Here is a 27,709-nt window from a genome sequence, read left to right as displayed (position 1 = left end):
AAGAAGACTGGATTGAAATGAACATGGCGTTACTCTCTTCTAGCCTTAAATAAACACCAATCATAGTACCAAACTTAATAAAAGGAGCCTATCTCAGCTGTCATCGGGCAGGAGCCAGGGTGCACCCTGAACTGGTTGCCAGCCAATCGCAGGGCACATGAAGACAGACAACAGTCCCACTCACAGTCATACCGAGGGGCAATTTAGCGTCTCCAATTAGTGCATGTTTTGGGGATGTGGGAGGAAACCAAAGTGCCCGGTGAAAACCCATGCAGGTACGGGGAGAATATGCAAACTTCACACAGAGCGAGGGGCTGTGATTGAACCCTGGTCCTCAGAACTGCGAGGCCAACCCTTAACATCTGCTACAGCGTACCACCGCAGATTTATCTCAGGCAATCTATTATGGTTACTCTTAAGGTACCGTATTTGGATTTACACCTCCATAGACACACTCAAAAATGGATTAGCATTAAAGTGTTAAAATAAAGTATCGATTAAAAATAAAAATAAACTCACATTTTATAGTCGTATTCAGGTTCATAGGTTGGTGATCAGGGTATAATTTACATTTCAATATATTCAATGTCTCATGTTACATATTTCTATATATTATGATAATGTGCGCCCCCAACCTGAGATTCCTGACCTGCTCGCTGTACTGTGCCATCTTATGATTGTTAGCATAGCATATTTGTTGCTACTGTACTAAGCATCTGAAATGCCTGCCCGTGAGTTTATTTTAACTTAAACTAAGACAAAAAAATGGCAATTAAAAGGGCTAGTTATGCAGCCGCTTTTAAAAGAATAGTCATCACTGTTGGTGAGGAAGTGGGAAACTGCAAAGCAGCACAGCAGTTCAAAGTGGCTAAATTGAATGTGAGATTGTGGAGGAAGACGAAGGAGAAAATAATCCATCAAAAAGTACATGGAATTGCTTTGGGACGTGGGAGAGTTGCGCCATTCCCAGAGATGGAGGAAGAGCTGCTACATATTGTAGCCGAATGGAGGGCAAGAGGCTGCGCTATTAGCACTGTGGAACTTCGCCTCAAAGCACTGTCAATAATGAGGAATAAAGGAAACCATGACTATTAGGATTAAAAAAATGTTGCCTCACAAATGCCATGGATGGCACAGAGGATGACATGCTGTGGGAGGAAGAGGTAATCACTGTTCATGATGCAATGCAGTCGGCACTGGAAGGGGACAAATCATCAATGTTGAGTTCTATAGTGATGAACCAAAGGTAGATGCTATGGATCTTTTTCAAAGTGGAGATGAGCCAGATGCTTCTTTTGAAGGCTTTGGCAAGGATCTGGAATGTTTTGGATAAACTGCACTCTGCACAAACCTTTCATGCAAAAATATTTAATGCAAAAAAAAACCATTTCTGCAGTTTTTGTCATGTAAAACAGTTTTAAATTGTTTATTGAATATTAAAGACTGTAATACTCATCAACGGAACTACAGGGTTTGTACGGGTCAGGGAATTTCAGGGTTATCATTGGACAAAACATTGCCTTTTCCAGGTCTTGGAATGTCCGGTAAATAAAAAAATATTTATATTTAATATTCTAACATGGGAGAAGGTGCGTTGTCATATGAAGTCGGCCAAACACATCACAACTATGTCAAGGAAACTGAATGATAAGACGGAGAATTTGACAATTTCCAACCTCTTCCGTGGGAGAGCTGACTCCCGTAAAAGTGAATTTGCCATGGTGCTGGGGCAACCGTTCCCAGTCGGCTGAAAACTTCAGTGGCAGGTTAGTGTATTTAAATCTTAAGGGTCAACCCAACAAGCCGTGTTAGTGCTGTTGCAGATGCTACCGTAGACAGAAAAGAAGGATTTTTGGAAATACTAAAGTATAGAGATGGTGTGCACGACGTCACCTTTTGTTTACGACGGTATTTTGCCAGTCAAACAAAGCTGATCATTTGTCCGGAAGTGAACCGCTGGACTGTAACAGATTTTCACAATGTTGTGAGACCTGTTAGGCTCTTGGTTGTCACAATAGATGAGACAGTTTTTCAAAGATACCATTCTATAGAATACCAGCTGAACAGATTGATGTATTTCGGCAACTAAACGGGATGGATGGTGCCCAACGAAATACACGCTAATGTAGTGATCATTTCATTTCACGTAGGAATTATTCTTCCCAATTTCAAATGATAAAGAAGTATTTATAATGCCAAGTTGACTCATTTGACAATAATGTGTATTTAAAAAATAATAATAAACCGTCTGTCACAGAGAGGTTTACGGAGGTAAACTAATTTTTTTTCCACAAACATGGTATGGACGATTATAATATTTAAAAAACAGCAACATCAGTCTATGAATACTTTTTGCTTATTTACAGGCATAATAAAGTCTGAGATTCAAACACTCTAGTTAGATTTGTTGTCAAAAATCGTGAGGCCTTCTATATCGGCAATAACTTAGTCCAAAATCATAGCTAGATTTAATGTCCTGATTTATGGAAATTGGATTACACTATGATACAGTGAATATAGATTACAAGATCTAGTATTGCAAGTTGCAACTTACCTTTCCCATCACAAGATGAGACTTATTTCGTTCAATTCTACAGGACACGACATCTATGACCCATCCAGCAACGAAGTGTTTGTATGCGTCCCGACTTTTATGCGCTTTCAAACTCTTCTGTGTGAATCTCAACGATTTATTCACCAGATAAATGTGTATATTCAGATGTCCAAGATAGGGAAGTGAATTAACAGTCAATTGGATAAAACATCAACTTCGGCATTAAAAGGTGATCCTTTATGGCAAGGCTCTAATTTTTCCATGTACCTTTGTTTATTATCATCTTCTAAATGTTTAACGGTATCGGACAAAACTCTCGGTGTCATGCTATCAGACATATTTTCGTTTAGTCTTAATGGAATTAACATTCAGCAATGCTTTGTTTTACCGGCAGTATGGCGGCATCAATGAAAATGACGTAGGCGCATTCCCCCTATTCACGTAATATTTCAGAAACATAAACCACAATGTGTAATAGTTACCACCATCGGACAGACTTTATCATTTAGAAAAGAAAGTGCAGGCTTTTAAGAAGAGACAATATTTGTATCTGATTTTTAGTAGAACTTTAAGCTGCATACCATCTCAACAGAAACCTCAGAGAACATGATTCTTCAAGTACTTCATTCCCAAATAGAAAAAGTTTTAAATATCGTCTGCCATTGAGAAAATATTGACCATGAAAAATTTGACAGTTTTCAAATATTGCCATATTTTTAAAGTTACCGGGGCAATATTACACTATTGTTTCGAGGCCTCAGGGCAATTTTACATTATTGTTTTGAGCCATATTCAGATAATATCCGATCACGGCCAAATCGCATCCCATCCAATCCACTCCCGCGGCGGAGATGAGCCATCGCGGCTCATCGCAGCCGGCCGGTGTGGCCTATGACAGAGCCGAGCGGTGCTGCTTCCGTCACAGTCGAGCCGGGGCGCTTTATGCGCCCACGCGACTGAGTTACGCATTGTCGGCTGGGTTCTTCGTAGCCGCCCCCGTCGCAAAGCCCGACCCGCACAGACTTCGCAGAAGCTGTGACCGCCGAACGCAGCGCCTCAGCCGGTGTGGCTGATTTTCGGCGCCCGTGGTGGCATATAAGGAGGAGGTGGAGCCGAGCTATGTTGCTTTTAGGGGTATGTTCAAAGTCGCCGCAGTACGAGATGAACAATATTGAGACATTGTTGGCTGGGCGACGTGCACATCAACACATTTCATACGCGGATCTTTTGCTAAGTTATGAGAGGGACCGATTACGTGGTCCGCCCCAAACTACTTTTTTTTTTTTTTGAGCTATATACACACCTACCTGTTATTTGGAACCCACAAAGCTCTCGTCCTCCGCACCCGTGCAATCCATTTTTCACAACGAACAGGGTCTCTTTCAAACTTATGAACGGTAATTCCATTCTCCCGAGTGTTCAAGCAATGTCCAGCAATGCAATTAGCCGGCATTTTGGCTAACACGAAGGAACAACGAACTACCTTCCCGGAGGAAAACTTTTGGAAACAAATGAGTGCACGAGGGGGCGCCGCTGTCCTTTACGTCTCTTCCTGCTTCTTCTTGAAAAAAAATCCCTGACAAGATTTTCATGGCGGGAGTTACAAAAAGCTGTATACGTCAAAATCATGTTTTGTGGTGAAAAAACACATGGGACCATATTGGCTATGGGGTTTTCATTAATTATATACCAAAAATCATACGTTTTACGACACTTGACCTTTAAGTGGCAACTCACGATCATATAGCTGAAATATTGGTGTCTGCCACAACCAGTCAATTCAATATTAGTCATGGAATTTTTTATTGAGTAGCTAGAAAGTCATGGAAAATTTCATGGAATTTTGATTCTCTGGAAGTGTACGAACCCTGGTACTAATAAAATTTGATATCATAATTGAGCATATATTTTAGTTTAGTTTTCCTCCAATTACAGAGACCGGGTCAAGCGTGTCCTATGGCCTGTCCTGAGATATATATTGCCACTACATCAGCACATGCACAAAAAATATTATATTGATTGTGATCCAGACTATTCGTTGAAAAAGAACACAAGTACAAACAATAAAAGTACAAACCTAGCAAAATAGAAATACAGAAGATTTATAATGTTTTGAATGTCTGGATATTAGTTCAACTTTGAGGTTGTCCATTATACTTCAGGACCCATTATACATGAGAAATTACGGTAGCCTAAATAACATGGTGGCTTGATTTTATAGTTTGTCAATGCGTGAATGCACGTTATTGCATTATTGTAGTCTTGAACATGCAATAAACTCATATCCACACCCCCCTTTTTTTTTATTTTAACACACATTAAAAGGCTTCTGTTCAAGATGTGTCATAATTTAGTATACCCCTGGAATAGGTACATCTCTTTTTAGTATCCAAACTAGGATGCATTTCTGATTTAATATTCACTCTTACCATGTCCATTTGTCTATTTTTGCCCTGCGATTGGCCTGCGAACAATTTATTGTATACCCTGCCTCTTACCCAAAGTCATCTGAGATAGGTTGCAGCACACCCAAGACCTTACGGAGGATAACTGGTCCAGAAAATAGAAAGATGTTTGCTAAAACTCTTTTAGGTACTAATTAGATCTGTTTTGGCTGCTCAGTGTATATTACAGTGTTATGTAGGATGTGGATTATTCAATATGTGCCTAAGAACCATTTACAAGTTGAATTATGTCGAAGAAAAATAGCTCTTCTGTTCAATCAGAACGCATATAATGATTAGATGCCAATCTATTTAGGGATTACTGTGCACTAAAGAACATACAATTGTTCAATATAACACACAATGTATTTAGAGATTAGATTAGCCTAAATAACAAAGTGCCTTAATTTTATACAGTTTGTCTTAGAGTGAATAAAAGTGATTACTCTTTCACATGCATCACCTCATACTCACTTATTATTATTATTTTTTTTACACACGTTAAAAGGCTTCTAGCTATTCAACCTGTGTCATGATGTTTTAATTCTTGCACCTTGTTTAGTAGTCCCCCGGAATGTGTATATCTGTTTTAAGTACCCATGCAAGGATGCATATTTTGTTTAATCGTCACTCTTAACATGCCGTCCTGTGATTAAAGAGGATGATTTATCTCTCTCCCTAGGGCTCTTTGCTCATCAATTGAAATGAAAGCAAAATATAGGTGTGTTGTCTGGCATTGAAAAAAATGAAGACAAAATGATGGATCGGGATTGAAAGGATGCCTCAATCACAGCAGCCTGACAATTTGTTCCTACAAGATCTCATGTGATCTATTTATCTATGCACGTGTTCACACTGTCCCGTTGTGTGGGTGTGAGTAACGTGAAAATGCCGAGTCAGCATTTTGCAAATATCTGTGTTTTTGTGTATTTTTAAAGACACTCATGCATTGTTAATATGCTGACTTCCAGCAGAGGTTGCATAGCAGAAGAATAATGCTGCCTCGTCTATGCACCTTTAGCAAATACGCCCAATGGAACACATTGTCAACGGCAACCCCATTGGGTGATAACCCTACATTCCTCTTCTAACCCTCAATGTTTAGTGAAGACACAACCTGTTTTTCTCATCACCTGAACTGTAAACTAATTACTGTAACAATTGTTCTCTCAACCATTCTTACTGGTTTCTTTCCAACAAAATCCCTTTTTCTGCACAGCTGATGTAGCAACCAAAAGTTTGGGAAACACTCTGTTCAACTGTGACTGGCTAGGAGAAATGGCCAAAAAAAGATCTATCTGTTAGACAAGCTACAATGGAATTACTATTCACCGCCTTTTGCAGGAACTCAAGGGAAGTCCAGTGAACCATCTGGGATCATTAATGGAGAGCGGGTGACACCCGCAGATGTTCAACAGTCACTGCAAGCCTTTTATCAGTTCCCACAGGTTTACTGCAGTCCATTCCTTTTAATATTCTATAAACTTTGCACAAATGTTTCCAGCCTTTATCATGTTACAGATTTGCTCTTTAAACCCTTATCAACCGAATGATTGTTTTTACCTCGGAGCAAACACAAATATTACATTACATACAATAACCATTTAATGTTCTTGGGCACCAAATAAGGTGGTAAACACTCATTGGATACGTTAACAATGCTGTTTATGTGACAATACAAAATGTGGGAATTTATTTCTTATACCAGTGTTTTAAACCACTGAGGCGCTGTCCTTTAACCCCTCTTCGGCTTTGTACAAAAGGCCAGAGCCATTTAATCTCGAGGCTCTTCTTTGTTCTCCTGCTTTCTGAAGACGCTAGCTCCAAGCCAGGAAGCACCACCACTCCCCACCAGGTGTGGGAGGTGCTCTGAAACAGGCTAGGCCTAGCCGAAAACTTTCTTACTGTGTCAAAGACATCTGACCGCAGAATTATTCTGCCCACTCGCCAAAACTATTGTGTGGGTGAAGCAACTCAAAAGAAGAATCCATCAGGAAGGATTTGCTGCGCCAGTTTCCTCTGAGAAAGTGCCGAACAATCCCACCCAAGTGCTATGACCACCCTACACTTGAATTAATTCTTTCCTTTTTTCAACCTTTTTCTTCATGTCTACTCATTGTCCCACGTGCACAGCCATGGAGTGGATTGACCCGCATGACAAAGTCTTTTTCTGCCTGTACAACTTGCTGATTACAATGTACAAATAGGTGCATTGTTGGGTAATACGTACTGTCACAGAATTTCCGGGCTTTTGCATTCCTCCCCTGCATATCCTTATTCCACCCTCACTTATGTCACAACCTTCTTCACGAATGGTTGTCTGTACCCCTTTTGTAGTAAAGACATAAAACATTAACATTAAATTTTCATATTAAGGTGGGGGCCACAAAATATCATCAGTTTGAGATCCCAGATGTAGATAAAGAATCTACGTGAGTAAATAACATCTCAGGGAGCCGTTTGCACCAAGAACAGACAATAGACCGAGCCGAGAGGACGCCTGCACTGAGCCCTACTGTAATAGCGTAAGAGCAGCTGCGTATGGAGACTGTGGACCCCCATGAGGCAGGGCCATGGCAGGCGTGAGCATTTCATGGCAACGATCCCAGCCTGAGAAAACACGGAACCGAAAGTCCGTTTCCCAGATCTCAGGGCTTACTTTTAATATAACTCGCCCACGTGTGGAATGTAAAACAAGTTCTCAACGAAATACAACAATCTGTATAAAATGAACCTACATGAACCCCTTTATTTTTAATGATTAAAACGCCCAGCTTTGTCAGTGTGGTTTACAAACGGCACCGGTTTCCGCTTCTGCGCTACCCATGCACAAGGTCGAGTTATTCATATCCGGGTCACTCAAACGCTTGTCAAACATGTTGGTTGCTAAGCGTAAAAGACAAGAGACTGTGTCCCTAAAGACGTTCCAAAGGTGGACTATATCTGAAGAATTTATTGCCGGAACCAATGAAGAAGGTGCGGTGATAAAGCTGAGGTGCAGAATATGAATATGAAATCGTTTCCTACCGTTTCCCAGGACAAAAATCAACGGAACCGAAAGATCGGTTACCATACTTGCCGAAATCCTCATGCCTGCCATGGCCCACCACAGTAGTTGCATATTCTGACACTTAGCTGAAGTGATGTTATAGAATGTACAATGCATTCTCAAAATGTCATTCTTTTGCAGTTACCCCACTTTAATATTTAAGATTTTTTTTTTAAATTAAATATCAGACAAAAGCAATCCAAGTAAAAATAACATGCAGTTTCAGCAAGGATTTTGGTAAGAAGTCTTTCGCATTACTGTGGAGATATTTTGACGTACTCTTCCTCACAAAATTGTTTTAATTTCCTGAGCTTTCCAGACTTTAATGTGATTGAAATGCTCTGGCATTAATTTAAATTTGAAAAACAAAATCACCATGTTATGTTTATGTAACCCAGTGAAAAGTTGGTACAGGTAAAATTTCGGTATAAGAGTAGCAATTAGGTTATAGGTTTTCTTTATGCAATGTGGTGGAACATCTGTTAAACTGTGTGTGCTGAATTTATTTTCTTTTGGAGGGATTTGTATTTAAATGTTTTATTCATTTGCGAAAAAGAAATACTTTTCTTTGTCATTTTATTGTTGTAACCATTGTTTAAGAAGGATAGGAACTGACGTGTTGAGGAGACGCGGGAAAAAGAGACAAAAGAGGGTAGACGGAGTGCAAGGTACGAGTGGTTGTTGGAGGGCAACGAAAGGACAAAGAAAGTGAACGGTGAACATTTAGCAAAAGTTGATCGACGTGTTCGACAAGGACTGTTGAAAGTTCAACTGGGATAGTGTGTCGTTTGAGTGGACTACTCAAATCACGCCATAACGTGGTGGAGTTAGCCGCTACCAGAGGGGCTAAATGCATGCATGGGACTTGGCTTGGGCGCTAGCAACCAGCTAACGCTGGCTAGCAAGGCCTGTGTGTTGAACCACGAAGGAGAGGACAAGGGCGCTAGCATCGAGCTAACGTGGCTAGCGAGGCTGTGTTTGGACTTCAAGAAAGAAAAAGGGATGAGGACCGTGAGGACGCCCGACAGAGGAAAAACCACCTTCACCTTTCTTCATTCCTGCCTTGGGAAGCACCACAGTGACATTGGGGTTTGAATTTTGTTTGCTTGCCGGCTATATTCATATTTGTTTGGGCCCTTAGCATGTGTGCATTGACTTTGTTTATTTGACTGTTGTGTGTACATGTTTCATTTTTCCTTCCTTTATTTTGTTATTTAATGTTCACACTTGTTGTTACATAATCAGGTTTATTATTTGACTATCTGCAAGACAGTTAAAATGGTGAGTTTATTTGGTAGCTTGATAATTTAAATTAGGATACTATTAACTCATAAGGGGAAATATTATTTCAAAGACTTTTGATAGAGAATTAAATGCACAAGTAAGGAGTAAAATTGTAATGGACATTTAGAGTAATTAACATTGAGTTAATTTATTAGTTTCGTACTTTGGAGTAAGAAAATAACTCAGGTGGCTACCCCGTCGAAGTATTTTATACTAGAGAGGCGGTACATTTACATGATTTTACCCTAACCCTTGATACTTACCTTAGAAAATGCTTGAAATGAATGGCTGAGAAACTAGGGCAAAATTTCAAACTCACTGAAAACTAAATCTTATGAAAACTATGGCCTCCAAAAACAGAGCTTGCATTGTAGTTCAAGATTGCTGCTTTTAAAATTTTGATGAATTTGATTGCATTTTTCAGTTCTCAAAGTGAGGAAGGCTGGAAACTGGAATTTACCATCACTATTAGGTTGTGCACCTGCACAACACTAATTTTGTGCATTTGTCTTACATAGAATGTATGCGAACAAACAGATGTTTGATGTGATTCATTGTGTTTGTTGATAAACTTTGCTTTCTTAATATTTTTTCTATAGTACTTTAGGTTCTCTGTTAAGTGTCAGTATTCGAGAAATACTGCAGTATGCCCCAAGTATAAGTGCTGAGTCCAGTACAGAGTGGAGCCCTGTCGAGTTGGGCCGTAAGCCGAACATGAATGAAGGCTGAGAGCTTGGACATCTAAAGCCAGAGCCCTTCGCCCAGATTTCCTCTGCTCACAGATTGTTTATTTGGGAATCAGATAGAAGCACATTCTTGAAGCTTTATCCTGCACAGGAAAAAAAATACGATTTAAATCCATTTCTATCCTAATGTCAGTCTCAGACATCATATATGGTGACTATGTACTCTACTCACTAATGATCACCCTGTAAGAGTTTTAGAAGCAATGGTAATTTTGAATAAGATGACTGCAAGATTTGGAAAGCATATTAGGATGGAGGATGAGAAATAAATCAACTGTAATTTGGACATTAAGTTCATTTAATTCCTTGACCACACTCATAGCTCAAAACATTTCTCAAATCATCTTTCTGCATTGAATTTAATGAAACTAATCCAATTCCACAAAAAACACCAACAAAAATGTTGTAAAATAGCACTTTACAGTAGAGTATTGCCTTGTTTTGGGGGGGGTGGAGGGGTTATGGTCCAGAACCCCCATGATAAACAAAAATCTGTGAAGCAACTACCATGTATTTATTATTTTTATATACAGTATTTGTAACCTTACATATGCAAAATATGCATGTGAGGCACAGGTTTGATTTTATTTTATCACCTTCTACGGCACTATAATATCTATGTGTGACTGAGGAATAACAAGGTGATGGGTAGTTGTTGTCTTTGTTTTTTTCCTTCTGCTTCAAAATTCCCTGTACAAGGACATAGCCCCCTCAACACAATTGCTATACTCGACAGCTCGTATCACATTGTCATCAATGTCTTGTGCAAATTCTTCTTCCACATAACGACGAGCAGCATCGTTGTTGGTGGAGGAAGCCTCACCGTATAGAGGCACGCTTCTGAGCACGGAACATTTTTAAAACCAGTCTTTGCTTTCCGAAAAGCCTCATCCTCGAGGCGCTGAATCGCTCCTCGAGGTTCGACAGCACTTTCTTCAGCCTCTTCATCATCATCACCAGGCTGTTTATCTGCAGTCCGCTATCCACAAAGCTAACACAGCTTCCATTTGAGCAATCCTCTTGTTTCACTGAGTGACCACAAGTTTCGCTTCGTTATTAAAAGTTATTGAAGCGGTTTTTATGGATGTTTACCACATCCTTATTTATGTAGTGCACCGTGAATTCAATCATGTAATAAGGGTGCGCCACAAAAGCGTAACTTCTGCCATCTTTGATCATAACTAAAAGTTTTATTTTTTCACTGATCATCATCGTCCTCTTCTTCTTGAGCGCTTCAGAGGAAGCTTTCGCATCAGCACAATGCTTCAGTGGCATTGTGACGACGAGAGGTTATGACGCAGACAGTCAACAAGGGAAAAAGAGAAATGGACGTTGCTGGGAGAGGCTTTGATGCTGTGCAGTCAGTCAGCTCAAGAGATGAATTCACACATGCTGTCATTGGTTGATGTTGTGCTGGGGACCAATCATGTGCCTTATATCAATGTGTCTTCACGCAATATGCCAATAAGGCTGTATTTTTCCTAGGTTTCTTTCTCTTTTTTTTTTTTTTTGGTGGCGGTGGAAAAAAAAACACAAAGCACTGAAGGAGCAAAAAGGGAAGTGCAAAGTAGTGACGGAACCCTGTATTCTATTGCAAAATTTCTCATTGAACAACTTCTATTTACATCCAGGTTGTATATAAATCACAAGTGAACATGTCAAATTAAGTTTGCTCAATATCATATTGAAGTTTTTTTTTTTTTTAAAGCAAATATCAAATGAAGATATCAACATTTGAACATAATTATTTTAAACCATATAGACTGTTTTCATCTGGCTGGAACTATGCAGAAAGAAGTTCAGGTGATGACGTTTGTGATGTCTTACCAATATTTACTTGCTTTGTCTGCTCTTCACAGTGACCGTTTTTCCACACATATTACATGCAACATTATTTCAACGCATGTCAGTCTTGTCAAACTTCAACCATTTCCAGGCAAGAGATGTGGACCCACATTTGGTGTTTGAATCATCCACTAAAACGAGAGGTTCCTACATTGTTCCTCCATGGAATATCGTGCTCTTTTGCTTCCCATGAAGTCACGTGATTGAATCATGTCCGCTTAGTTTGTGAATGAGGAATTTCAAGACAGTAACCTATGACTATTCAAAAATGTTAAATTGCATATCGTAAATAAAGGTCCATGATGATATACAAGGCAATATACCTGCTGTCTTGTTGCTAGGCCTGCATCCATGGGGCCTGGCTGGGCACAGCCTGAAAAGGTAATGTGTGTCCTTCAATCACCTTACCACCTGTAGGAGGGGCCATAGTGGTTGGTTGTGGTATGAGCCTGGCAGTAGCTGAAGGCAGGGACCTTGGCGATCCGATCCCTGGCTACAGAAGCTGGCTCTAGGGACATGGAACGTCACCACACACAAATAAGCCCTGGTACCATACCAGGCCTCTCCAAAGAAGTTGGACTTTCCACTCTGGAGTTGCCAACGGTGAGATGCAGCGAGCAGGAGTGGGTATACTGGACAAGAGAGTAGTACCTTCAGGTGGGGGGACAGGACTTGATTTGACAAGTCCAGAGCACCCACCCTTTTTGGAGTTCTTTGAGGGGGTGCGAGAGAGTGCTCCCACTGGTGACTACATCGTTCTGCTGGGGGACTTTAATGCTCATGTGGACAATGAAAGTAAGACCTGGAAGGGGGTTGTTGTGAGTAAACCCCCCCCCCCCATCTCCAACAGTCAGAACCAGTTATTGGACTTGCTGTGCTCATCACAGATTCTCTATAACGAACACAATTTTACTAGCACTAAAAATTGGGGCAGGGGCAGGTGATAGCCCTGAAAATTGTAAACCAGGGAATGGGGTGGCCTGAAACAATCCACGCTTCCCTTTGTCATGACGCCGGCACCCCAAGAGGACGCGCCCCCCAGTTTGAACACCACTGCGTTACTGTCTAAAAAAACATCCAGACCTACAATCTTTGTGTTACAAAACTTTTATAACAGTTTTTTTTGTCCAGGAGAGTGAATATTTTTTTGCCCAAGCTATTTTTAACACTTTACATTGGCTAATACTCGAAGTGTAAAACCTAAAGCATCTATTTGTGGAAAAACATGAAAGTGACCATATTTCGACATACACGCACACCTTGGTGTTCTTCTGCCAGTATAAACATTTGGAGCAATACAATGTGTTTCTCAAAGCTCCTGCATTATAGTCCTCGATCAAGTTAACATTTTCCTTAATTCCTCAGGGAATCATGCACACAAATTTGAGGCTCATTACTTGGTGAGGCATCAAACAGTGGCAACAAAGTGTCTAATGGACATTTTTGTTCATGCAGTGGCTGTTTGTATAATCCCTGGAGGCCATTTTATTTTTTTCCCTCCCTTCTCCTCGTTGATTCCTGTGATGTCCTCTCCAGCTATGGTTTCAGAGGATCCCAGACCACGGCTTAATGTTTTGTTTTTGCTGGATCGCTTCATAGGCGTGAGGTAGCTCACCATGTCTGTCTTTGCAGAGAGAATGAATCATTTGTTTGTTTTTCAGCTCTGTAGATCCTTGGGGCCCATCAGTCCCTTGTTGCTCCGGGGTGAACAGGTGCGCTTGTTTGCTTGCCTCTTGTTTGTTTGCGGTGGTTCTGTTCACTTTAAAGACGATGACTTCCTGAATGGATTTCAAATGCAGACTTGGCCTCCAAGCTGAATTCATCTAAAATATTTAAAAATCTGAGCATGTGGGTTAAATATTGTTTCTCCCCCCCCCACCCTTAGGCTGTTTGCATTTTTGGGAATGTCGGTAATTTACTACCGAAAGGGACAAGCCGAAAGAAACACGCACACAATTAGGCTGGAATGTCCTAACACTTTTATTCCTGTATGGCAACATTACGGTTGTCTCTGTGAGTTAGATACCTTCATTATAGTAGATTTTGCCTCGAAACCAACATTTTAAAGGAGGGCAGTGTGAAAACATTTAAATTTGTGTTCAAGTTAACACATTTCATACAATGCATATATTAACATTGACCTTTTGATAGGGGTTGTAATGTATGCAAACAGACCAAGATGCTTCACTGCTTTCCTGCAGTCTTACAATGTGGAGACGGTGAAGTAGCTTGGAACAAAACAGGAATTTAATAAAATACATTTTGTGGCATTTTCTTATAGCTAAACTAAGCTCCTGTATTGAAAAAGGCTGTAATCAATAGTTGTATAATAATCCCTTAGATGACAGTTTATAAAATCCCACCTAGAGAGAATTATCGCCCGGCTGCAGCTGCTCTCAGCTTTATGGAGCTTCACAGTGTGCTCCGTGTCATTGTTTAAGCTGCACTGTTGCAACTGAAATCTTTTCTGTCAGTTGAACACTAAGTGTCATTTTGGGCCTCAGCAGGAAGCTTCATAGCAAGGCCTGGTACACGCATTAGGACTTTTCAAATCTTAAAAGATTCTTTTTAAAAAAATCTGTGACAGACCCAACATCTAAAGATTTCGAAAAAGGCATTTAACAGTTTGGGTTGTATCGTGTGTGGTGTGCTTCGATTATCTCAACACAGGGTACCACTAGGAATTCTATTTTCAATTCTTTTGAAATATTTGGTTCTTTATCGATTCTCATCAATTCTCAAATTTATTCTTTGGCAGAGAAAAAACATTCAGGGACTTTAGATACAGTGAATAAAATAAGTATTTGAAGAACCTGCTATATTGCAAGTTCTCCCACTTAGAAATCATGGAGGGGTCTGAAATTTTCATTGTAAGTTATTTTTGTTGTGGCAATTCTCAGAAAAGCAGCTGCCAAGTGGCAGGAATATCATTTATACACACACACACACACACACACACACACACACACACACCACACACACACACACACACACACACACACACACACACACACACACACACACACACACAAGCATTAGCTTAGCTATATACATTACTTGTTAATGCATGCCACACATTACTGTAACATCAACATGAAGCAATAATCAGCAGGATTGACAACAACAGTAAGTACCAAACATAAATGCAATATTCTCAGTACACTTCTCTAAAGACATACTGATTAGTGTTGTTACAGAAAACTTGCAGAAAAGTCTCAGTGGCTGACAAGAGCTGAACTCGACATAATCGGATGTGGAAGGATAGCCGAAAAAAATTTAAAAATTTATAAAAATTTACAATAACGGTTTGGATTTGCTCCAGAACTCCCGCGACCCTCGTCAGAAAAATGGGCCGGATGTGGCCCGCGGACCATAGTTTGGTCACCATTGCGCTACCATATATTCAAATCATACACAAACCGCATTTTAAGCATTGTATTTGCTTTGCCCTTGCTGTACTTTGTACATTGCCCAACTGATTATTCTGCTACACTCTATAAATGTCTATAATTTAATACACTGTCCACAATACTCAACCGTGTACATGCCGCTCATAATGTCAATACCACACATGTATGGCTACTGTATATAGGAATTGCAATTCTTGTTAACTTAGTCAGATTGACCATATTGGTTATATTGTCTATAGCAGGGGTGCTCAATTTGTCGAACGCGAAATGTGCAAATCCAAAGTATGACATTCAGCTATTCAGTTTGTGGCATTTTGCAATGTGATTGATTGAGTGAGGAATGAGTTCTTGCTTCATCCAATGGGACAATTCACATATGTACTGTAAAAAGAAGAAGCCACTGGTTTCTTTTAGGCAGCACATGGAACTTTCTCTAACAACGAGCTGCTGCTCAGCCACACACTTTTTCCTAGTTTACCTTACATTGCTCCCCTCCACTTTTAAAGAGGTACACTCATAATTACAAATGTTACAGTACTTACACAGCCCATCAATGTGTTTTATTATGACAGCGCTCACCATTGCTGCTTTAGTTAGCAACACAGTCTGGGCAACATAGCACAAAGACAAGCTAGACATGCTGCTTATGTTTTCTCTCGGCAATAATAGAGAAAGTTAAAAAAGAAATGCTGTTGTTGTCTTAAGATACAATGACTGTTGGAGTATGTGAATAATCAAAGAAAAAGTGGTGAAACTGGATGAGGTGGGAAAGGTCTGGTCTGAAGCCGAAGTAAAAAGTGCAGGATGATGGTGTGTAATTTAAAAATTGCACCTTGGCACAGCCTGATTCACGATGAAAGCACAGACAATATAGTGCATAAAAATCTAACTCTCTATTTTAAATATAGGAGGCAACATAACATTAACTTGAAAACTGTTTGGGAGCATCATCACAATACCCCCCCCGCCCAACCCCTACCCCCACTCCCATCAGTAGCTCACGAGAGGCTGGCTGCTTGAAAAGTATATCTTCTTTTCCTTTTGGCTTGTCACGTTAGGGGTCGCCACAGCGTGTCATCTTTTTCCATCGTAGCCTATCTGCTGTTGTTCCTCTCTAACCGCAACTGCCATCATGTCTTCCCTCACAACATCCATCAACCTTCTTTTTGGTCTTCCTCTCGCTCTTTTCCCTGGCAGCTCCATCCTCAGCACCCTTTTTCCAATATACTCACTCTCTCGCCTCTGAACATTTCCAAACCATCGAAATCTGCTCTCTCGAACTTTGTCTCCAAAACATCCAACTTTGGCTGTCCCTCTAATGAGCTTGTTTCTAATCCTATCCAACCTGCTCACTCTGAGCGAGAACCTCAACATCTTCATTTCTGCTACCTCCAGTTCTGCTTCCTGTTGTTTCTTCAGTGCCACCGTCTCTAATCCGTACATCATGGCCGGCCTCACCACTGTTTTATAAACTTTGCAGAGACTCTTCTGTCACATAACACACCAGACACCTTCCGCCAGCTCCAATCTGCTTGGACCCGTTGATTCACTTCCTTACCACACTCACCCTTGCTCTGTATTGTTGACCCCTATCTCTTCTCCCTGTAGCCTCACTCTTCCCCCTCCACCCCTCTCATTCACGCACATATATTCTGTTTTACTTCGGCTAATCTTCATTCCTCTCCTTTCCAGTGCATGTATCCATCTTTCTAATTGTTCCTCCGCCTGCTCCCTGCTTTCACTGCATATCACAATATCATCTGCGAACATCATGGTCCAAGGGGAATCCAGTTTAACCTCGTCTGTCAGCCTATCCATTACTACTGCAAACAGGAAGGGGCTCAGAGCTGATCCCTGATGCAGTCCCACCTCCACCTTAAATTCTTCTGTCACACCTAAGGCACACCTCACCATTGTTCTGCTGCCATCATACATGTCCTGTACTATTCTAACATATTTCTCTGCCACACCAGACTTATGCATGCAGTACCACAGTTCCTCTCTTGGTGCTCTGTCATAAGCTTTCTATAGATCCACAAAGACACAATGTAGCTCCTTCTGACCTTCTCTGTACTTTTCCACAAGCATCCTCAAGGCGAATAATGCATCTGTGGTACTCTTTCTAGGCATGAAACCATACTGTTGCTCGCAGATGCTTATTTCTGACCTGAGTCTAGCATCCACTACTCTTTCCCATAACTTCATTGTGTCAACTTTATTCCTCTAATTCTAATTCCCACAGCTCTGAACTTCGCCTTTGTTCTTAAAAATAGGGACTAGTACACTTTTCCTCCATTCTTCAGGCATCTTTTCGCCCACTGGTATTCTGTTGAATAAGTTGGTCAAAAACTCCACAGCCATCTCTCCAAATTGCTTCTATACATCCACCAGTATGTCATCAGGACCAACTGCCTTTCCATTTTTCATCCTTTGTAGTGCCTTTCTAACTTCCCCCTTACTAAACATTGCCACTTCTTGGTCCTTCCCACTTTCCTCTTCTACTCTTCTCTCTCATTTTCTTCATTCATCAACTTCTCAAAGTATTTTCGCCATCTATTTAGCACACGACTGGCACCAGTAAACACTTATCCATCTCTATCCTTAATCACCCTTACCTGCTGGATATCCTTCCCATCTCTATCCCTCTGTCTGGCCAACCTGTAGAGATCCTTTTCTCCTTCTTTCGTGTCCAACCTGGTGTACATGTCATCATATGCCTCTTGTTTAACCTTTGCCACCTCTACCTTTGCCCTACGTCGCATCTCAATGTACTCCTTTCGCGTCTCCTCAGTCTTCACAGTGTCCCACTTCTTCTTTGCTAATCTCTTTTCTTTTATGATTTCCTGTATTTTGGGGTTCCACCACCAAGTCTCCTTCTCCCTTTTCCTACTAGAAGACACCCCAAGTACTCTCCTGCCTGCCTGTCTGCGTACCTTGGCTGTCGTAATCCAGTCTTCCGGGACCTTGTTCTTTCCATCGAGAGCCTGTCTCACCTCTTTTGCGAAAGGCCGCACAAATTTCATTTCTCATTTTCCACCACATGGTTCACTGCTCTACCTTTGTCTTCTTAATCTTCCTACCCACCACCAGAATCATCCTACATACTACCATCCTATGCTGTCGAGCTACACTCTCCCCTACCACTACTTTACAGACAGTAACCTCCTTCAGATTACATCGTCTGCACAAAATATAATCCACCTGCGTGCTTCTACCTCCGCTCTTGTAGGTCACTATATGTTCCTCCCACTTCTGGAAATAAGTGTTTACTCCAGCCATCTCCATCCTTTTTGCAAAGTCCACCACCATCTGTCCCTCAAAGTTCCTTTCCTGGATGCCGTACTTACCCATCACTTCTTCATCGCCCCTGTTTCCTTTACCAATATGTCGATTACAATCTGCACCAATCACAACTCTCTCGCTGTCTGGGATGCTCAGAACTACTTCATCTAGTTCCTTCCAGAATTTCTCTTTCAACTCTAGGTCACATCCTACCTGTGGGGCATAGCCGCTAACCACATTATACATAACACCCTCAATTTCAAATTTTAGTCTCATCACTCGATCTGATACTCTTTTCACCTCCAAGACATTCTTAGCCAGCTCTTCCTTTAAAATAACCCCTACTCCATTTCTCCTCCCATCTACTCCGTGGTAGAATAATTTAAACCCTGCTCCTAAACTTCTAGCCTTACTACCTTTCCACCTGCTCACTTGGATACACAGTACATCAACCTTTGTCCTAATCATCATGTCAAACAACTCCTGACCTTTTCCTGTCATAGTCCCAACATTCAAAGTCCCTACACTCAGTTGTAGGATCTTTGCATTCCTCTTTTTCTTTTGACGACGGATTCTGTTTCCTCCTCTTCTTTGTCTTCGACCCACAGTAGCTGAATTTTCACCGACGCCCTGCAGGTTAGCAGTGGCGGGGGCTGACGTTGTTAACCCGGGCCAGGACCGATCCGGTATGGGATTCTTTCGATGAATGCTCATATTTGTTTGGCACAGTTTTTACGTCGGATGCCCTTCCTGATGCAACCCTCTGCATTTATCTGGGCTCGGACCGGCCTACAGATTGCACTGGTTTGTGCCCCCATAGGGCTGCATTTTGAAAAGTAGATCTTGGAGTAAAAAAAAGTCTGGGCACCCCTGGTGATAATGGACAATGTACACATTTTAGACAGAAGTTTATTTTTATTTTTTCAACTATTTAATTTATTACAGCAATGCAGGTATTTGAGGAATGCTATTTCAAGTATGTTGTATGTCATGTATGTATAAGGCATCTGACAATAAAGTTGCTTGACCTTACTCTGCCCCCTGACTAGTTATGCCCACAGAAATAGAACCAAATTTGATTTGGAGGTAACGACAAAAGCTGTCCACATCCCTATTCCTTCAACAATATGTACATGTACAGTATATGTAATATTTTGCTCAACATGGATGTCCTTATAAATACTATACTAATATGCCCAAAATGGAATAAGAACAGAAATTCCACTGCTGCACTCACATAGCAGTGCACATATGCATTCACTGCACTTAGTTTATTGTTGATATTCTTTTATACTTGAATGACAGCTTAAATACAAGTTAAAATGGTACTCAAAATTATACTGTAGCATTGATAAAGATTAACAGTATAATGGATCAATATATATATATATATTTCTATAGGAAATAAACTGATGAAATCCAAGGACATCAGCGGTTTCACTAAATACTGTATGTGGGTGATTTACCCACAATTTTCTCCTCCAGTGTATTTAAATTTGAATGAATGACCTAACTAAGTGATGTAACTCCATGGAAAACTATCTGAAACCCCACCTTGATCCCATTTGTCACAGAGAAAGGATGTAACCAACAGATAAGTACTTCAATTTAAAAGCATGCATCTTTTAGTTGCGTCGAATATGAGCATAGTATAGCTGGGATGTCTGAAACTAGATAATGGACTGTGACAATGATATATCTCCGTAATGATCTCAGGTGTTTGTGGTGAAAGAGCACAGGCATCTCTTACAGCGTAGTGGCAGAATTCCTCTTAACCTGACCCTCACATTGAAAAGCAACTGCATGAACCCGCAGTTTGCATATAGATTTACAAAAGATGCAATATTGATCGGGCTCCACCTCACTGTCACCTCTGGAACAGAAGATTAGATTCATTTAAAATCGTCTTTGCTACAGATGCTGATGTTGTCATGGATACCTGGGTCCTCAACCTTCTGGTGAAGTAGCTGCAGTGTGTCCCTGACTGCTAATGGGTATCTAGATCCAAATGACGAATGTACAAAGATTCTTAATCTCAAGCAATTGCAACCAGAAGTGACAGGAAGATGACCTATGAACATCCATCCATTCATTTTCTTAGCCGCTTATCCTAACAAGGGTCACAGGGAGTGCTGGAGCCTATCCCAGCTGTCAATGGGCAGGAGGCGGGATACACCCTGAACTGTTTGCAAGCCAATCGAAGGGCACATAGAGACAAACAGTCACACTCACAATCACATCTTGGGGCAATTTACAGTGTCCAATTAATGTTGCATGTTTTTGGGACGTGGGAGGAAACCGGAGTGCCTAGAATAACCCACGCAGGGATGGGGAGAACGTGCAAATTCGCATGCAGTTCCGGGATCAAACCCAGGTCCTCAGAACTGTGAGGCCAACGCTTTCCAGCTGAGTCACCGTGCCGCCGCCTCTGAACATGATTAATAGAAATTTAAATTTATTATTTATATATGGATTCATGTCCAATCAAATTTAATATGCCAAAATAAATACCTATGTTAATTGTAATCTTTTTAGAACAAATTCTGAACTTACGGCAGATGCAACCCAAATAGAAAACAACAGGCTTTATAAATGCAAAGTTTAAGAACTGCCCCCCACGCACCCCTCCACCAGTCTATCGTGAGAGGCTGGCTGCTTGAAAAGTAGATCATGGGCTAAAAAAGTCTGGGCACCCCTTCGTTTGACTGACAAACAATGTAATTATACTATTTCCAATCATACATGTCACTGGGTACGTAGAGAATTGTACTATAATTTGATTTGCAAAAGATCATTTCTCCCAATCGATAGTTCCTTGGTGGTGCTGGGGTTCAGGCAGGGACGGGCAACAAGGTTTCTTCCCTGAACCGTGGCTGTGATTGAGAGGGGTGGCTGGTGGTGGACTGGAGAAACATACTAATGGGTAAAAGGGCCCTTTACCGGCATGGCGAATAAGGCGAATATTGACTGGCTGAGCCACACACAGTTTCTGTGCTCCATTGGTGAATCCTGGGGAGAGTTCAAGTGGTCCAGCAGCTCAGAAAGGAGCCTGGCCCACAGGAAATACTCGGGGTACTCCCGATTAGCCACTCCGGGCCACCGGATGTTAATTTTGAGCCTTCAGTATTCCAGTAGCTTGTTCATCAAACAAGAAGTCAGAGCCTTAAAACAACTAGTCCAAGCGCTACTAATACCAGGAAGCCTAATTATTCATAATACTTTACTTGAGATAGCTACTGATTTCTGCTAACTGTTTTTTGTCTATCGTACTGTAGTTGAGAGAATTTTTAATGACATTGGATAACAATAATTTATGTGCCTTGTAATATGAGATAAATTCATTCTGTGACCATGCTATTATCTTAAAACATTCATCTCAAAATATATTTCTCCATTAAAATGAATAGAAATGAAATTAATCTACAGTGAAGAAAATAGGTTTTTGAACACCCTGCTATATTGCAAGTTCTCCCACATCGAAATCATGGAGGGGTCTAAAATTTTCATCGTAGCATGTCCACTATGAGAGAGATAATCTAAAAAGAAAAATTCAGAAATCACAATGTATAGTTTTTTTTTAAATAATTTATTTGTGTGATATAGCTGTAAATAAGTATTTGAACAACTGAGAAAACCAATGTTAATATTTGGTACAGTAGCCTTTGTTTGCAATAACAGAGGTCAAACGTTTCCTGTAGTTGTTCACCAGGTTTGCACACACTACAGGAGAGATTTTGGCCCACTCCTCCACACAAATCTTCTCTAGATCAGACAGATTTCTGGGCTGTCGGTGAGAAACATGGAGTTTCAACTCCCTCCAAAGATTTTCTATTGGGTTTAGGTCTGGAGACTGGCTAGGCCACATCAGAACCTTAATATGCTTCTTACGGAGCCACTCCTTGGTTTTCCTGGCTGTGTGCTTTGGGTCATTGTCATGTTAAAAGACCCAGCCACGACCCATCTTCAATGCTCTGATTGAGGAAAAGAGGTTGTTCCCCAAAATCTCACAATACATGGCTGCGGTCATCCTCTCGTTAATACAGTGCAGTCGTCCAGTCCCATGTGCAGAAAAACACTCCTGAACAAATGATGCTACCACTCCCATGCTTCACAGTAGGGATGGTGTTCTTGGGATGTAACTCATCATTTATCTTCCTCCAAACACGGTTTGTGGAATTATGACCAAAAAGTTCAATTTTGGTCTCATCTACCCACAAAACCTTGTCCCATGACTCCTCTTTATCATCCAAACGGTCATTGGCAAACTTAAGACGGGCCTTGACATGTGTTGTTTTCAGCAGGGGAACCTTCCGTGCCATGCATGATTTCAAACCATGACGTCTTAGTGAATTACCAACAGTCACCTTGGAAACGGTGGTCCCAGCTCTTTTCAGGTCATTGACCAAGTCTTGTTGTGTAGTCCTGGTCTGATTCCTCACCTTTCTAATGTTCAATGAGACCCCACGAGGTTGCATGGGGCTCCACTCCGATTGAGATTGCCCATCATGATTAGCTTCTTCCATTTTCTAATGATTGCTCCAACAGTGGACCTTTTTTCACCAAGCTGCTTGGCAATTTCTCCATAGCCCTTTCCAGCCGTGTGCAGTTGTACAATTTTGTCTCTGGTGTCTTTGGACAGATCTTTGGTCTTGGCCATGTTACAAGTTTGAGTCTTACGGATTGTCTGGGGTGGGCAGGTGTCTTCATGCAGCTAATGACCTCACAGAGGTGCATCTGATTCAGGAGTACAGGTGAACTTTTAAAGGCGGACTAACAGGTCTTTTGAGGGTCAGAATTCTAGCTGACAGACAGGTGTTCAAATACTTATTTGCAGCTGTATCACACAAATAAATTGTTAAAAAAATCATACATTGTGATTTATGGATTTTTCTCTTTAGATTATCTCTCTCACAGTGGACATGTACCTAGGATGAAAATGTCAGACCCCTCCATGATTTCTAAGTGGAAGAACTTGTGCTATAGCAGGGTGTTAAAATACTCATTTTCTTCACTGTATTCCAGCCCTCCTCCTCAAAAGCACCACAAATTTTCATTTTAAAAAGGACAATTTGCAGTATATTGTATTATATAGTCATAAAAAAGTGACCACTGTTTGATGTTGTGCCATCAGATTTTTCTAATGTAAAATATGTGCCTTGGCTCAAATAAGGGTGGGAAACTGATGTTGATGTAAAACTGGAGACTGGAAAAAGACACACATCAATGAAAATAACCTACATGAAACAACCTGCAGTAAAGGTTGCCAAGAAGCATTACTACCATGTTTACCATCACTGGTATTAATATGGTTTACGGTATAAACAACAGCATGCTGGGTTCATGCTACTACAACTATTAAAAGCCTTGCTGTCCTGAAAAAAAAAAAACCTCCATCCTCTCCAGAGTTTTTAAAGGCTATTTTCTCTATTTCTGCCACATGACCTTCCATATGGCCAGCACTGAAGTCCAACTGTGGCTTTGCGGTCCATTAACCTCAACGCAAGCAAACAACATCCATTGAAAAGGAGAACGGCAATATATTGCAAGACCTTGTCTTGCTGAATGTGTACCATTGGCTATGTCTTTGCAAAGCCTCCAGCATCATTAATGGAGGCCGCCACCGCCATCCTCACATCTTCGCAATCTGTTTTCGCCTCCGCCATCTGGGGAAGAGGTACATGAGCATCTGTGCTAAATCCAGCTGAATGCTAAACACCCTTCAAGTCACAAAGGGAAATAAGAGCCTGAACAGACTGCATTCCTCCCACCCTTGCGCTTGCCACCCACATACCATCTGACCCTTCTCCGTTGGTGCCAGTCACTTTATACTCTACACTTTGAAATCATAACTTATTTTTAGGTTTAAAACATTACTACTAGTACATTATTATTTGGGGGGAACATTACTTTCGTTCAGCCCCTGCTTTTGATGTATTTGTAGTTCGTATGTATCCATCCATTTTCTTCACCGCTTATCCTCACCAGGGTCGCGAGGAGTGCTGGAGCCTATCCCAGCTGTCAACGGGCAGGACGCGGGAGACACCCTGAATTGGTTGCCAGCCAATCGCAGGGCACATTGAGACAAACAGCTGCACTCACAATTACAACTAGGGAGAATTTAGAGTGTCCAATTAATGTTGCATGTTTTTGGAATGTGGGAGGAAAACGGCTCCAACGCCTCCACGGGGAGAACATGCAAACTCCGCACAGGCGGGTCCCGGATTGAACCCGAGACCTCAGAACTGTGAGGCCATGCTACTCCGAGAACGCTTGATCTCGTCAGATCTCTGAAGCTAAGCGGGTTTGGCCCTGGTTAGTACTTGGATGGGACACCGCTTGGGAATACCAGGTGCTGTAAGCTTCTCTCCCCGGCTAAATGCAGAGGGGTTGTGTCAGGAAGTGCATCTGGCGTAAAACTGTGCCAAACAAATATGCGTTCATCTAAGACAGGACAAGCCGAAAGCAAAAGAAGAAGAATATATATATATATATATTTTTTTTTTACAGTTAAACTCTGTGTGGCTGTAGGAATGTAATTGGTCACTCATTTAATTGGTCCCCCCAAAAATATCTATTAACTAAAATCAATGTCTTCGTGGTGTAGTCGCAGGGGTGTCATACCCATTTTTGTCACGGGCCACATTGTACTTACGGTTTCCCTCAAAGACCTTTTATTGCTGTGAAACAATAAAACTCTCTAACCGCCTCATCTTATTTACTCATGAAAGTTAGAAGCTATTTTTGAATCAGAAATCCAGGGTAATGGATTTTTCCAACTATTGATGTTTGGTCACATAAAAATGCTTGTAATAGCTCAATGTTATCATTTATGATATGACAATTTGAAAATTTGATACAGATTTGAATAAAACATCATGGAAGTAGATACACATGATTTGATTCTACGGGCCACATAAAATAATGTGGCGGGCCAGATCTGGCCCCTGAGCCTTGAATTTGACACCTGTGGTGTAGTGGGACACTTGCTTGACATTCGTGCGAGCAGCAAGAATCAGATAAGGATCAAAGATTCTTCTGCAACTTATTATATCTTAAATGGTCTCAAATTGTCATGCTCAGAAATCAATGTCAATCATTAAGAAATTTGTGAACAATACCTTGACCCTCTGGTAGAGAAATGCCCGTGTTATTTGCATTAGTTGAAATGTGAGATTTCAAAAGGCCATTTTTCTGATATCTCAATGGTGGCATCCATTCGTGTGATAACTTCAAACAGAAGAAATAATAATAATATCATAATAATAATAAAAAGTCAATCATACAATAATGGTGAATTCCATACATATGGGTTTCTATTGTGGTTGAATCCCATGAACGTGTAATTTTCTTTTTTATTTCTTTTGACGCCGAAATCAAGGATCATTTTCATCTTCATCAGAACCATTGAAAATCTCATCTGAACTAAAAATTTCAAAGATAGGGTGCTAAAGGGATTCCCTAAAAGTGTTATCTGAGAAGAACAAGGATTACTTTACTTGAATTGAGTAAATGTGATTTGATTGACCTCTGCTAAATCCAAGTGCAGAAATCAGACGGAAAATCGAGGCCATTTTTCTGATTTTAGTAACATACATTTAGTTTGTACCGCTACGAGCCCATTTTTTTTTTTTTTTGTTCTTACACCTGCAAGCCCAACACACGTGCAAGTAGCAGTTCTCACCACAACCCCTCAACAGTAACAACACGAACACACAACCCAGTTCATTACAGTATTTCAGTCTAGTCTGTTTATGTTGGGGCTTATTGTGAAACAACAAAACACAGCTACTGTGGACCATCGCTTATGACAGAATCAACAGAGCAACATGCACGTGATAGCTTGCTTTCTACGTCTCTCTCTCCCTCTCTGTCTCTCTCTCTCTCTCTCTCTCTCTCTCCACCTCCCACCCTCCCCGTTTCCTCACACTGAGCATTGGGATGGATTCAAAACCACTCAGAAATAACTGTGCTAAGTGTAGCAGTTCAGCACACAACACAGAAGCAACACAGTATGCTCCCACACCTGCTGAAAGCTTATCTCACATTACCTTAGCCGAGCTGAGTTGCTCCATAGTTCCCCTCTGACTCTGCAACAGTGATCACTTTCTCCTTATAAGCATCTGAGTAACTTCATTTTCTGTTCCTCAAGTTTTATTCATTTTTTTTTTAACTTGGGAGATTGAGCTATGAAATGACAGTACAATAAATATATCTGTTGAAGATGAAGATGCACAATCCAACAAACATGGTATTTACCTGTGAGGCCTTCATGATTCTCAGGGCAGTGGCTTCCATTTTGCCCCCCTACAACGTACCTAGCTCAGATTTATGAAGAAGATGAGATTGTTGTCACATGTACTAATCAGACTTCTTGACACCCTTCCTGACCAATTTTCTTCTCGCTTTTCATTTTGGAGGTTCGTCCAGTTCTTGGTATTGTCGCTGTGTGCTATATTTTCTCCCACTGAAGATGAATGTCATCACTGTGTTCCATGGCATATTGAATTCTTTTGTACCCTTCTCTTAATGGTTACCTTGGAACAGTGAAACCCCCTCTGATGCTGTTACAGCTCTCTGCAGCGCATGGCTTGTGCTGTAAGAATATGACTACAAAAACACGAGAAAATGTCTATGAGAGCATCTGAATCCCTAACTTGGGTTAATCCAAGGCCCTTTAAATGATGTCAAGGGTTTCTGGCTCCCATTGAACATTTTTAAGTTTGAATGTGATTGGGTAATTCTGAATACAGCCACATACATCCCCAGTTATGAGGTTGTCCATACATGTGCAAAATTATTTTAGTGTTTTTATTGCTCCGCTTGAAACATTTTTTTGAGTTGTATATGATAAGGTCAGAGTAATGGTAGAAAAAGTTTTCAAACCATTAATCTTGTTCGATTTTTTTTTAAGATTAAATAAGGGGTTCAACAGGGGTGTGTAGACTTTTTATATGTACTGTGTATGTGCTTGGAAATATCATCATCTTGGGATCTCAGGGCATATGAACTTAGTCAATTCTTGTTTTTTGTCTCAATGCTTAGGAAACAGACACATACGCAACATTTTTCCATCCAGACACAGACTGATCACAAGC

General features: G+C 40.8%; 1 protein-coding gene and 1 pseudogene across 3 annotated transcripts in view; both read left to right on the top strand.

Annotated features, from left to right (window-relative positions):
• The window catches only part of macrod1 (mono-ADP ribosylhydrolase 1), a 199,239-nt gene that overhangs the window by 38,638 nt on the left and 132,892 nt on the right, over nt 1-27,709 (top strand). The gene's annotated exons all lie outside the window — the stretch shown is intronic.
• Nucleotides 24,857-24,975, top strand: LOC133509294 (5S ribosomal RNA; annotated as a pseudogene).

The sequence above is a fragment of the Syngnathoides biaculeatus genome, chromosome 11 (genome assembly GCF_019802595.1).
Source record: "Syngnathoides biaculeatus isolate LvHL_M chromosome 11, ASM1980259v1, whole genome shotgun sequence".
Classification (NCBI taxonomy): domain Eukaryota; kingdom Metazoa; phylum Chordata; class Actinopteri; order Syngnathiformes; family Syngnathidae; genus Syngnathoides; species Syngnathoides biaculeatus.
This window is presented reverse-complemented; position numbering and strand designations above follow the sequence as displayed.